This window comes from Manis pentadactyla, chromosome 10 (assembly GCF_030020395.1).
Source record: "Manis pentadactyla isolate mManPen7 chromosome 10, mManPen7.hap1, whole genome shotgun sequence".
In the NCBI taxonomy this organism is placed as follows: domain Eukaryota; kingdom Metazoa; phylum Chordata; class Mammalia; order Pholidota; family Manidae; genus Manis; species Manis pentadactyla.
In genome coordinates this window covers 80,894,768-80,909,347 of record NC_080028.1, presented here as the reverse complement: position 1 = coordinate 80,909,347, position 14,580 = coordinate 80,894,768, and positions in this window count along the sequence as shown.

Sequence of the window (14,580 nt, the reverse complement as noted above, 5' to 3'; positions counted from 1 at the left end):
CTTGTGAAATCTTCATAAGAGTGTATATCACTGATACCTTAATTAAAAAAATGTAAAAAAAAAGTGTAGGCAAGTGGAAAAGCTTACTAGAATTGAAATTAAAAGAACAGATTCTAACTCTTATCTCTGTTACTTAATTACTGGGTATTTTAGAGAAATCCAAAATCTGAGAACATCAGTTTCCTAGCTTTATTTATGAGGGAGTTAATGGGGCTTCTGGGCAAAGGTAACAGGCTTAAATGAATCTCACAACTACATTCCCCCAATATTCATAAAATTAATAAAAATAGTAAAAGCCATCCCCAAATGCTAGCAGCAACCATATAATGAAAGGGATCTAACTTAATGTTAAAAACCATTAACAATGAAAATGAACAAAAGAAATAGAAAAATCTGTCAAAGGGCAGCAGAGCTTCTAACCCAGCCTGAATTCACCAGGATAGCACAGGTGGTGGGGGATAGAGCAGAGTCAATAAAATGCTTATCAGTATTTCCTAGTTTAAGGAGATACGGCCTGAGGAAATGTCCATTAGAAGTTATACAACAGCTTTCAGTCTTAGCTGCTTACCAGAAAATTATTTTCTGAGACAGATGAAACCATTAAGTTCTGCTCTTTTTTTCAGCCCCTTAGACCTAATTAGGCATAATATCTAAAGTGTGAATTAATTTTCTCAAGTCATTGAAATATACCTTTAACTAAGGGGAGAAAACCTAGATCACAGGCATGTAATGAGGTAGAGACAGAGACAGAGACAGACAAGGAGAGGAAGAGAGAGAGAGAGAGAGAGAGAGAGAGAGAGAGAGAGAGAGAGAGAGCCGCAGGAGGGGGCCTCGGTGCCCGACAGCTTCTACAGCTGAGCTTCTCTCTGCTCCTCCTCGCACCTCACATTCTTCTTGTGTATGTGTAGAAATGTGTGTGTGTGTGTGTGTGTAAAACATGTAACAATGCCCAGACTCAAGCACTTGCTCATCAGAAAAACAGTTTCTGGATAAGAACCAAAAAGGGCAAAACAAATTTACTCAGTTTTGGGTTTTTTTTTTTTTTACTTCAAATGAAAGGTGTAGAAGGGGCACCCACTGTTAGTGTGAACAAGAAGCATATAAACACATTGCAACATGGAAAATCTACTAATGCAGTTGAAAGACAAGAAATAGAGAAACATGCAATAGAGCTCACAAAATGCAGGTGAAGAAAACTGTTGGAAAGAAAACACAGCTCACAGAATTGCATGAGGAAGTACCTCAATCTACAGAAAAAAATACTAATCAGAACAAGATTTCAATAATATAGAAGCTCAATGTTGAGGTAATAAAGCAACAGAATAAGATGAAAGGACAATTGCAGATTTCAGGAAACAAATTGAGACCCAAAACAACATTATTATAATATTAATGAATTAAATAGAAATCACAAGAATGAAATGGCTCAGCTACAGGTAAATAAGCATACAGAAAAACAGCTTTGGAAAACATATGATAAAGAGGAAAATTCACAAGAGATTAAAAAGTTAAAAAGATTAAGTTTTTTTAAATTATTTTTGCCACCACATAAGGAGAGCCTACTTCAGTGTAAACCAACAGAGAATAAACAGAGGCCAAGAGATAATAAAGTCAGATTCCAGACAGTATCACTTAATCACCTGGTTCAGCTGTGCCTGAAGCTAGAAATTCCCCCTTTGGACTTTCTAGTTACCTGAGTAATAAATTCTCCACTTCTTTGCATAAGACAGGTTTAGTTATATTTTTACACTTGCACTTAAAAACAATCATCTTGATAAAATACTTAAAGCTAAATGATCTAAAGTAATATTGTAAGCTTTCAGTGCCTTATTTACTCATCTGCAATGTGAGGGTAACAACTATAATACCTCATAAGGTTGTAGTAGGTACATATGTACAGTATCTAGCACAGTATCTGGCCATGTTCATAGAAGCCATTGTTATTGAATTCACAGTGAGTTCCACTATGTTATTCTACCTAAATAGAGAAACAAACTGTTTGCATTTCATCTGGTCTTGAGAGATTTTTATTGACTCACTCTTACATGGCATTTAATATATGACCGGGATTTTGCTAAGTATTGTTACATGCATTAATTTGTTTAACCCTTGCAAAATCTATGGAGTGGATATGTTATCACTCCCATTCATTCTCATTTTACAGAGGCACAGGAAGATTAAGTAATCTTCCCAAGGTCATACAGCTAATTAGTGATGGAGGGGGGATGCCTCCAGTAGCCATGCCCTTTGCCAGAACTTCATGCTGTCACTAAGAGCTGTAAAGAGATTGTTGCAATAGGAAAGAATCATTAAAGGTTCCTGGGCCAAGAAATTACATTATAGGAATGAGGTATGAATTCCAGGCAACATAATTCAAAAACTTCAAAGTGAGATGCTATTGTACCAGTGTCTGTCAAATGTGTGTGAATGAATATCTCCTGTCCACCTTCTCAAAGGGAATTAAGTGAAGACACCCTGTGGGTTCAAATTTCAGCACCTTGGAGAGAACGTTAGGTGTGAGCCAAGCTCTACCTAACGATTTCCAGGCAATCTTGCCTGTAGCATCTAAAGTAATCCTTTGACAAAGATAATTAAAATGTACATAGAGCAAATATGCCTTTATTGAGAAAATTTCTGAAGTTCATGAAGTGCGATTCTTTTCTTGTGATATATAGTCAATCATCTTAACAATATAACAAGTTGCCATTGTGCATCTCAAATGAAGAAGGAACAATAAAAAGCCAAAAAAGAAGCGTTTTAATGGTTTGAATGAAGGCAGCTGCCTCACTGAGCTGCGGGGGTGATGAAGGTGCTGAGACAAACTGACAGGAGAAAGGTGGGGGTGGAAGGCAGAGGGCGGAAGCCAGAGAGCTGTCGAGGAAGGAAGAAACCGGGAGCGAGGAGAGGACAGGCTCAGGGGAATGGAGCAGGGAAGAGCAGCCTCCATGTATTAAATGCCTACTCTATTTGGGCAATGTTAAGAATCCTAAATGTGTTTCTCTAAACCTTAAAACAGTCATGATGATGTGGCTATTTTCCCCTACTTTACAGATATAGGAATAGGAAGAAAGAAAGGACAAGATATGTAAAGAAGGGAAGTGTAAAGCAAGGAGGTAGGGAAGAGAGAACTGGAGGAGAAAAGCAAAGGGTCAACATATAGAGGGAGAGGCAAAAAAAAAATAGTGGGCATAGAAAGGAGAGAGCATTCTTGCAGAGGTACACAGAGAGAGGAAGGTAGGAAAACCAGCACAAATCTGAGCCCTAGTGACTCTAGAGGTGGGACATGTTGAGCTCGTTTTTCCAGGACAGGGTCTATGAAAATAGAGAGATTGTTCCATTCCTGTCTGTGCAGAGGACACAGAAGGAAAAAGTGACACTGCGCTAGTTGAGAAGGGGGCACAAATATGGAAGCTGCTTCCAGGAAAATATATCAATGGATCTGTGACTCTGGCCTGGGGGGAACATGTCTTCTTTCCGCAGTGATATTCTCTCTTGAAAGAGACTGTCAAGGCCATCCTGGGGACCAGTTATCCCACCTAACACTCATAATGAACAACCTTAGGAAGTAAATACTATTATTAACATCAGCACTAAGCTAGGAAGCAGGCGCGACAGGATTCAATCTGTTGTGTTTCACTAAAAACCCAAAGTTGTAAACACTGCTGTTTTTTAGTGTTCAACAAGTTGGAAGAAAATGATCATAATCTACTCATCCTAAGAAGAAAGTTGGATGAAAAATGCTCAGCTGTCCTCTTGATTTGTTCTCCTTTAATCACTGTGGATGGTTCACAGGGCTGAGCTAGTGGTATGCCTTGCTGTTTATGCCACAACTCTGTAGATATGTTTTGTTTGGACCATATAGTGTTTTTTTTAATTGAATTAGTTGAAAATGTTAAAATATTGGGGGATTTCATATAAAAACCTAAATAAAGTCTTCTTTACATGGCAGACCCTGGAAGCTACAGAGATCCTGGCACACAGAATCACTTTCTTGTATAATAAGACCAGCAAAAGTCTGGAAGCAGGTGTCTTTTGGCTCTCAACCAACCAGTGCCTTCTTGTGGATTAAATGTCCTGGCTCACCAGGCCTGGGTCATATGTCCACCATCCTGGTGCCTGGGGTTGTGATTGTTCCTACTAAAACCACTGACCTGGTGAGTGGGGGAGAAGTGGTTTCTCAAAATAAAGCCAGTATACTGCCACAAGAAGAGAAGGAAGTGAATGCTCTAAAAACATATTTTTACTACAGTTCTAATAAATAACCTCTGCCATTAAATTCTTTTAATGAATAAATAAAAGTAAGACATTAAACAAGGGCCATCCCTGGCCTGGTCTTGGACATCTTTAAATGTGACTGTTAATGGTTGCTAGAACCTCATTAATGATAAACACTAGCCAGGCACCTCAGAACTACCCTGAGCACTTTCAGGGGGGCAGGCATAAAGGCTTTGTGCAGCATCAGGACACACCTGTTGGTTAATGCGTTTAGTAACAGAAGCTATCTCACTCACTCTCAGATGGTGAAACCATGAGCAGTGAAGTGGATGCAGGTTTAGGAAAACTTCTCCAGCCCTTGCAGCTTGCCTAATATTGGAAAAAGGGCAGGGGATAATGATTCAAGGGAAGAAATCCAAAGGCCACCTAATTTTACCAGAATCCTACTATTTTCCAGGCATTGCGACAGACAATTTATATTTAGTAATTCATGCAATCCTTAGAACAACCCTGTAAGTTAGGGGAATTTTAGCCCTGGCTAAAGATGGGGAAACTGAGTCTAGAAATTCCTGAGTTATATATCTATGTGCATATTGTATCAGAATAGGAACAAACATATTGAACCTCCACTTCCCTCAAGATGAAGTTAACTGACCCTCTTTTGCAATGCTCCCTTTACGACATTTATCACACACTTGTGTCTGCTTATCTACTCACACCTAATATCACATTAGACTGCAAAGGCCCTTGCAAGTACAGTTGGGTCTGTTGGGTCTGTTGGATCTGTCCAGCTCACCACTATCACGCCTAGCAAGGTGTTTGGTTGAATAGATAGCTTCAATGAATATATGGATGAATGATTTAATTTATGCTTATAAAATTCATGATACTAATTTTATTTCACCATCATTTTGTGTGTTTGTTTAAAATGCCTCATGGCCACCTGAACCACTGGACCATACTGTTCATACCTCTTCTTCACACAGTCCTATGTAAACCCAAACAGAATTTTTTTGTAAAAATGGTTTATCTTACAAAATTAAGCAATACTCAAAACAGTACTTACATCTTGTTTTTCTCATTTGCCAATACACTGTAAACATACCTATAGAATAATATGTGTCAATCCAATTCAGTCTCCTTTTTTTTACAACTGCATTGCATTTCATGGAGTAAATATACTGAGCTTTATTCAACTCTTCCTTGATTGGTCAACACTCAGGTTGTTTCTGGCTTTTGTCTTTTGGTCACTTTAAGCAGGCTTCAATACACATCCTTGTATATTTTTATTTACTCATACATTTGTTTTGTAGAATAGATTTTTTGAAGTGGGATTTCAGGGTTGAAGGCTACATGTGAATATTTTAAAGTGCAGTAGATATTGCCAGAAGCCTCCCAGATAAGCTGTAGCATTTCTTATTTATAGCAGAAACACATGAAAGTATCCCTTCCCTCATTATCTTTGCTATACTTGTGTGCTAACATTTTTATTTCTTTTCAATCTATTGACTGAGAGGTGATGTTTTAATTTGCTTTTCTCTAATACTAATAAGTTTGATGGTCTTATAATATGTTTACTGGCCACTAATTTCTGCTCTTCTGAATTGCCAAATTGTAGCAGTCTTCTAGCTGATCAGCAAACCACATTTCCTCTTCTCGAGCACACAACTGGACTACACCTTCCAGCTTTCTTTGTAGGTCGGTATGGTCATATGACTGAGTTCCCACCAATGAATTGTGAGCAAAAATAATGTGCTTCATCACTCCCATACCTGCTCCCCCAACTCTCCTACATGTGACCCTTCATTCTTTTCCCCCAAGTGTCAGTCTGATGCAAAGACTCTGAGGCCCTATAGAAGGGTGGAGCCACAAGATGGAAGGAACATGGGTCTGCAACAACCACATCAGTATCCACCCACTGCACAGGAAAACCCATTATAGTTTTCATGGAAGTGATACAGAAACTTGTATTATGTTAAATTATGGAGATACAAGGTCATAAAGTACCTACTACTATTTTTGCTAATATTCTATTGATATTATTTGTCAGTGGGTTTTGTTTTCCGAGATGCTTGATTTTTTTCCCTTAACATTACTGGAAGGATTTCTGCAAGATGATAGGAAAGGAAGATCATTTCCCTCTGAAAAAGAAGAGAATTAGATGCACTGCTTCCCCACAACATAGGATAAAAAGGCCACAAGACAACTAGGGGAGACAGAGATGAGGACCCCTAGAACACCCACCCGCAACAGGGTGACACACAGAAGGAAGAGATTACAGGCAGATGCAGCCTGCCCCGCTCCCCGGCTGGAGCTGATGAGGGCAAGTGGTGAGGGCTCCCTGTCTAAGGTTGGTGTGAGCACATGGACAAGGCATTCCTGAGGCTGGCAAGCATTTCCCACCCCCTACACTCTCTGGCTGCCTAACTAAAGTCAGCAGACACACACAATCCACACAGGCAATGCCCCCTGATCTCCTGACTGTGGTGACCAAGGGGGTTGGTGTCCCTGAACTCCACAGGAATATAACAGACAGACAGTTCTTGACAAACTATCACCCCCAGGGCACTTCACAGCCAGCACACTGAAACACAATCCAGTCTTGCTATTTTAAAAAAACCCATTTACTTGGCCTGGAGCTTTGCCTGAAGATTAGGCTCCAACTTTCCTACATATGGAAAGGCTAAAAAGGCATTCCTAGGGAATGTAAGCAGGGAGACACCATCCTTGCACACCCTCTTGGCCTCATTATAGCTCAATGAGACCACCAGTGTTGCACAGAAATACAAAAGATCATAAGAGAATACCATGAACAATTATATGCCAACAAACTGGACAACCTAGAAGAAATGGATAAATTCCTACAATTACAACTTCCAGGACTGAATCACAAAACAATAGAAAATCTGAATAGACCAATTGCTAGTAAGGAGATTTAATCGGTAATTTAAAACCTCCCCAAAAAACAGAATACAGGTACCAGATGGCTTCAATGGTGAATTCTACTAAACATTTAAAGAAGATTTAATACCTATTTTCTCAAACTCTTCCAAAGAATAGTAGAGAAGAGAACAGTTGCAAACTCATTTTACAAGGCCAATATTACCCTGATACCAAAACCAGACAAAAATACCACACACTCACAGAAATTACAGGCCAATATATCTGATGGACATAGAGGCAAAACTCCTCAACAAAATATTAGCAAACCAAATTCAACAATACATTAAAAGGATCATATACCATGATCAAGTGGATTTATTCCAGGGATGCAAGGATGGTTCAGCATTTGCAAATCTATCAACATGATACATCACATTAACAAAATGAAAGAAAGCACATGATCATCTCAATAGTTGCAGAAAGAAAGATTAGACAAAATTCCACCTCCATTTATGATAAAAACTCTCGACAAAATGGGTATAGTAGGAACATAACAAAGGCCATATAAGACAAACTCACAGCTAATATCATACTCAAGGGTAAAATGCTGAAAGCTTTCCCTCTAAGATCAAGAACAAGACAAGGATGCCCACTCTTCCCACTTTTATTCAACATCTAATTGGAAGTCCTACACACAGCAATTAGGCAAAGAAAAAGAAATAAAAATTGGAAAAGAGTAAGTAAAACTGTCACTGTCTGCAGATGACATGATTATATATATGTGTGCGTGTGTGTGTGTGTACATATATCCCCAAAGACTCCAACAAACAACTGTTAGAATTAATAAATGAATTCAGTAAAGTGCAGGATACAAAATATTATATATAAAATATAAAGAAATCTGCTGCATTTCTATATACTAATAACGAACTATGAGAAAGAGAAATCAAGAAAACCATCCCATTCACAATCACATCAAAAAGGATAAATACCTGGGAATAAACTCAACCAGGTAGGTTAAAGACTTGTACTCTGAAAATTGTAAGACACTGATGAAAGAAACTGAAGAAGGCACAAATGGAAACACATTCCAAGTTCATGGATTGGAAGTATTAATACTGGTAAAATGTCCATACTACCCAAAGCAGTGTACAGATTCAATGAAACCCCTATCAAAATTCAATGGTGTTTACACAGAACTAGAACAAATAATCCTAAAACTTATATGGAACTACAAAGACCCCAAATAGCCAAAACAATCCAGAGAAAGAAGAAAAACAGAGGTTCACATGCGTGGATTTCAAACTATACTACAAACTGTAGTAATGAAAATAGTACGGTTTGGGCATAAAAACAGACACACAGATAAATGGAACAGAATAGAGAACCCAGAAATAAACCCAAGTATATATGGTCAATAATTTGTAACAAAGGAAGCAAGAATATACAATGGGAAAAGAACAATCTCTTCAACAAATGGTGTTTGGACAACTGAATACATGCAAAAAAAATGAAACTGAACCACTATCTCACACCATATACACAAATTAACTCAAAATGGATTAAACTCTTTAATGTAGGATCTGAAACCATAAAACTCCTACAGAAAACAGGGAGTAAGCTCTTGACACCTGTCTTAGAGGGGTTTATTTTTTATCTGACTCCAAAAGAGCAAGGGAGATTATACCAAAAGTAAACAAATGGGACTACATCAAACTGAATGCACACACAGACATTTATTCATATGGTAGAATACTACTCAGCCCAGAATAAAGAATAAAACCTTGCCACTTGTGACACCATGGATGAATCTTAATGGTATTATACTAAGCAAAATAATTCAGAGGGAGAAAGACAAATACTACATGATTTCACTTATATGTAGAATCTAAAAAAGCAAAACAAACAAAACCCAGACTTACACATACAGAGAAGAGATTGATAGTGGTCAGAGGGATGGGGGATGGGAAGGTGTGAAACAGGTGATGAAGATCAAAAAGTACAAACATCCAGTTATATAATAAATAAGTCATAGTGATGTGTATAGCATAGGGAATACAGTCTATTGTATCAACTTTATATGGTGGCACATGGTACCTAGACTAATTGTGGTGATCATTCTACAATGTATACAAATATCAAGTCACTATGTTTTACATCTGAAACTAATATAATAATTATGTCAATTATACTCTCATTAACAAGAAAAAATTCTGAATCACCTGTATATAAATATTGATCTTTTATTTGCAGTCTCTAATTTATATTTTCAAATATAAAACATAGCAGTTCAATTCTATTCTTTTTTATGGGTGAATAATATTCCATTGTATATATGTACCACCTCCTCTTTACCCATTCATGGATTGATGGACACTTTTGCTGCTTTCATGCCTTGGCTGCTGTAAACAATGTGGTAATAAACACAAGAGTACCTTGTGTTTTTCTAATCAGTATTTTTGCTTCCTTAGTGTTAATTTCCAAAAGTGGAATTGCTGGGTTATATGGTAGTTCTATTTTTAGTTTTTTGAGGAATCTCCATACTGCTTTCCAGAGTGGCTGCACCATTTACATTCCCACCAATGGTGTAGGAGGTTCTTTATTTTTTCAATAGTTATTTTTAAGTATTCTGTATTATTTAAGAAGTTTTCCTTTAACCTGAGGGCTTACAAATATTTTCCTTAAGGGTGTATTCATATTTTATTAGAATTATTTTCATTTTTACATCTTTCATCAAGCTGGAGCTTATTTCTATATGTTGTATACTACAGGGGTTAAGGTTTGTATCTTAGACAGATTACTTATTATGCAGGAATATTTTATTAAATGAACTTTAATCTTCTCATATAAATTAAAATATCATCTATATCAGATTTAAAATTTTTTTACATACTAGTATCTATTCTGTATTCTCTTTCACTTTTTACTATAATATTTATTATTATGCCAGTACTGTTTTGATTAGAGCATCTTTAGAGTATGTTTTTATTTACATGGTAAGATAACTCACTCTGCCTTTCTTTTAAAAAAAATCCAAATTTTCTCTTTAGTGAATTAATTTTGTCCCATTACTCTAAAAAAAAAAGAAAAAAGAAATAGGCTGAAAAAAATAAAACATGGGTATTCTGATAGAAGTTTTGGTAAATAGTTTTATTAATTTGAAAAGGATGGATATTTTATAATATAAAGTCATCCCATTCAGGAGCATGCTATGCTCCCATTAATTCAGATCATGTTTTATGCTCATCAATAAAATTTTATAGTTTTATTCAGATAAGTACCGTGCTTGCTAAATTTATTCATAGGTATTTTATAGTTTTTATGACTATTGTGAATGAGCCTCCCCTCCCCCTGCTTTCATTTCTAACTGGATATTTTTAGTCTTCAATGATCTTTGATTCCTTGCTTCTGTAATTCACACCACACTAGGAAGCCCTCCTCATAATCATTGCCATAGAGAATGTGGAAGAATGCATGCTTCCAGTGTTTCTTCCACTCTGTAAAATTTCAGACCTTCAAATACTATGTATCCTAGCTTGGATATTCTGAGAACCAGGTTCAAAAACTGGTGAACTACAAATGTCTAGAGAATGGATTCATGATCAGGGTATGGGTAGAGGTTGAGCTAAACCAACTTGTACATGTCAATTGAGGTTGTGCCTCTTGAAAGGACATGGTAAATCTCTTGGGCAGGTGCCAACATCTAGGACTTTACAACTGAGTGGTCAGAGTGAATTCTAAATGATGAGCTCAGAATAAGCTGGGCCTTCATGATGAGGACATGAAAAACGGGACCAAGAACACCATGCAAAGGACTGGTAAGGTGGATGAGATCAAAGCAAGTAATAAAGCATATTCAAATTCTCAACAGAGTAATCGAGGAGAATGAGAATTGGAGGCCAGAGGAAGACTCCCACAAATACAGAGGTTCCAAATGCTGTTATAAAGGTGTGGGATACAAGTTCAATTGTATTTCTATGCACTAGGAGTGAACAATTAGAACGTTTTTAAATGGTAGATAGGGATAATTTTGCTAAAAGATACAACACCAGTACACCAAAAATAATTTTTTTAATTGACAAAATAAAAACCTAAAAAATGGAAAGATATACTGTGTTCATGGATCAGAAAACTCAGTATTTTTAACATGCCTATTCTCAAACTCCATTCAAAATCTCAGGAAGCTATTTCCTTCCAGTAATGCACAAGCTGATTCTAAAATAAATATGGAAATGCAAAACATTTACAATAGACAAAACAACTTTGAGGAACAGAGTTGAAGAATTACACTATCTGATTTCAAGACTTATTGTAACACTAGAGGAATGAACATAGTTTGGCTTTGGTGTAAAAATATATATTATATATATATATATAGGTGCAAATATCTTATATATAAAATATATATAGTCACACTGATTCTTCACAAAGTGCCATGGCAATTCAATGGTGGAAAGAATACTATTTTCAGTAATAACTGAGTAGCCATAAGAAAAGATAAAGAACCTCAACACTTGCCTCACATAAAAATTTAAATCAAATTGATTATGGAAATACACATAAGAGCTAAAATATAAAACTTCTAGACAGAAAACATAGAGGAAAATGTTAATTACCTTACATTTGGCAAATATTTCTTAATAGAACACAAAAAGGAGAAATTACAGAAGAAGCAATATCAGTAAACTAGATTTTATTAAAATTTAACATTTTTCTTTTCAAAAGACTTATAGAAATCAAAGCACATCACAAACTGAGAGGAAATGTTTTCAAAACATCCATTTGACAAAAAACTTGCATCTAGAATATATTAAGAACTCATATTTCAATACTAAGAAAACAATCTAGCAAAATCATGGGCAAAAGATTTGATATACACCTCAACAAAGAAGATACATAGATAGCAAGCAAGCCCAAGAAAATATGCTCATCATTAGTAATAATGGAAATTAAAAGCTATAATAATACACAGCCACTGAAAAGGCTAAAATAGAAAAGACTGTCCATACATGTGTTGGTGAAGATGTGGAGCAGGAGGAACTCTCACACACTGATAGTGGGAATGGAGTGATATGAAGTACAACCTCTTTGCAAAATAGTGTATCAGTTTCTTTAAAAGTTAAACATTCACCTAGGACTCTTCCCAAGAGAAATAAAGGCGAATGCTACAGAAAGGCTTGTGTATGAACATTCAGAGCAGCTTTATTCATAATAGACCTATATGGGAAACAAATGACCATCAGGAGGAGAACAGATAAACTAACTGTGGTATATTTATACAATGGAATACTATTCAGCAATAAAAAGCCATGAACCTATAAAACACAAGAGCTGGATGAAAATTAATTATCCTGAGTTAAAGAAGCCAGAGAAAAAGATAAAGTACATACTATATAATTCTATTTACACAGACTGTATAGGAAGTGCACATTAATCTATAGTGACAGAGTGGACTTGGGAATGGCAGGTGTAGAATAGGAGTGATTACAGAATGGCTTGAGGAAGTTTTGGGCATGATAGTTGTGTTCATTAACTTGATTTTGATTTTGGTGATAGTTTCACTGGCATATTCATCTGTAAAATCTCATTAAATCATAAACTTTAAATAGCACAGGCATAGTAAGTGCATTACATCTTAATAAAACTATAAAAAATACAAAGGTTCAAATGTTGCCTCCATCTCTTGCCTGTGCTTTCCTCTCAAGCAGGGTCTTCCTATGATCTAGAAGGTTTGGCCCACAGTTCCAAGTTTCCATGCTACCTATTTAGCAACTCCAGTGAAGAATTTCCACTTTCTCAGTATTTTGAAAGAAAATGAGAATTTTCTTTCTCAGTAGCTCCAACAAAAACCCACATGGCATTGGGCCACTTGTTCACACATCCATCTTGGAAGCATGATGTGTGACTTAAGTAGGCCAAGAAGGTGTCATGGGTGCAAATCTGAAATCAGAGAGTGGGGTCAACCTGATACTAACTATAAGGACTGAAGGTTGGGAGACTCACAGGAAAACTCAATACTGTTATGAGTGATATGGGGGAAACAGATTCAAGACACATATGGTCAAGAGGTGTCCACTCATGCTACTTATCTCAGGATTGTAGGTGGATTTGGTGATATAACAGCCCCAAGCCCCACTGTGGACTGGCCCTTACAATCCCATCTGCTCATGGAAGGACTGGGTTAGGAACTAGTGGTGGCTTCAACCTGTAGGTGTGCTTTTGAGAAAATCAAGAGTGAGCCCACAGCTGGATACTTGACATGAGACCAATCTCAAAATGACTTTAATTCCCCTGAAGATCCTGAAACAACTGAAGCTGAGGATATAGGTCAAAGAAAGTGGGTACCACTACAAATATTCTGCAAATGTGGAAGCTGTCTTGGGCCAGAACAACCCCAAGATAAGCAGATTACAGCACAAAAGCTTTACAAGACAGGGAGCTAGAGTCAGAAAGAGTGACAGTGCCAAATGTTGGTGAGGTGCTGGTGGGTGTAGGACATGGTGAACCACTTGGGGCAGAAAGAGTGGAAAAGCAGATTGTGGGTAAGTCAGTATACTGGAAAACTACTCGGCAGTAAACCGGAACCAACGACAGGTTCACATGATACAGATATAGCCCAATATTCATGAATCTCCAAAAAATTAGGTTGACGAAAAGAAGAAAAATACACACTCAAAAATATACTTTATGATTCTATTTCTATGGCTTTTGAGAACAGATAAAACTAATCAATGATGACAAAAGCCAGAAAGGGATTGACTCTTGCGGAGGGAACACTGACCAGAAAGGGTCTGAGGGAATTTTCTAGGGGATGTTCTCTCTGTGGGTAGGATTACATGGGTGACATCACACTGAACATTTGAAATCTGTGCATTGTACTGCAGAGAAATCAGACCTCAAAGAAAATGAAATAAATGTGTATAGTGATGGCAAAATAAATATCATTACCACAGTAGCTAACATTTATGTTACCTGAATTCTCAACGAATCCTTACCTCAAGTCTGAAAATTCATCCCCATGTTTTAGTTGCAGAAACTAAGAATCGGAGAGTATGGGACATGGCCAAGCTCACACACTTAGTGATGGCAGCGCTGGGACCCCAAACCTGACTTCAGAGTCCAAGACTGTAACTCCCTCTCCATGCCATCAAGCACACCGATGTGAGTCAGAGGCCTGGTGCCTCTGGAACACCTCAAGGTGGCAGAGGTCACAGTAGGTGATGGTGAGATCCAGAGCCTACGCCCTGGTGAGCACCAAAGGAGAGGGACGGGGAATGGAAGCGCCCCCTGGTGCCAGCATGGCAGCCTCTGTCCTCAGCACTGGGCTGCATTAAGCCGTTTGTTAGGTCAGAATATGTCACCTAAGAGAAAAGCTGCATTCTCTGGATCTCTGAAGGACTGGAATTCTTTTTTTCTTTTTTTTTTTCTTTTTGGTCCTGTGGCATCTCTTGAAAACTCTGCCTCATCTTTCAAGACTTGTGC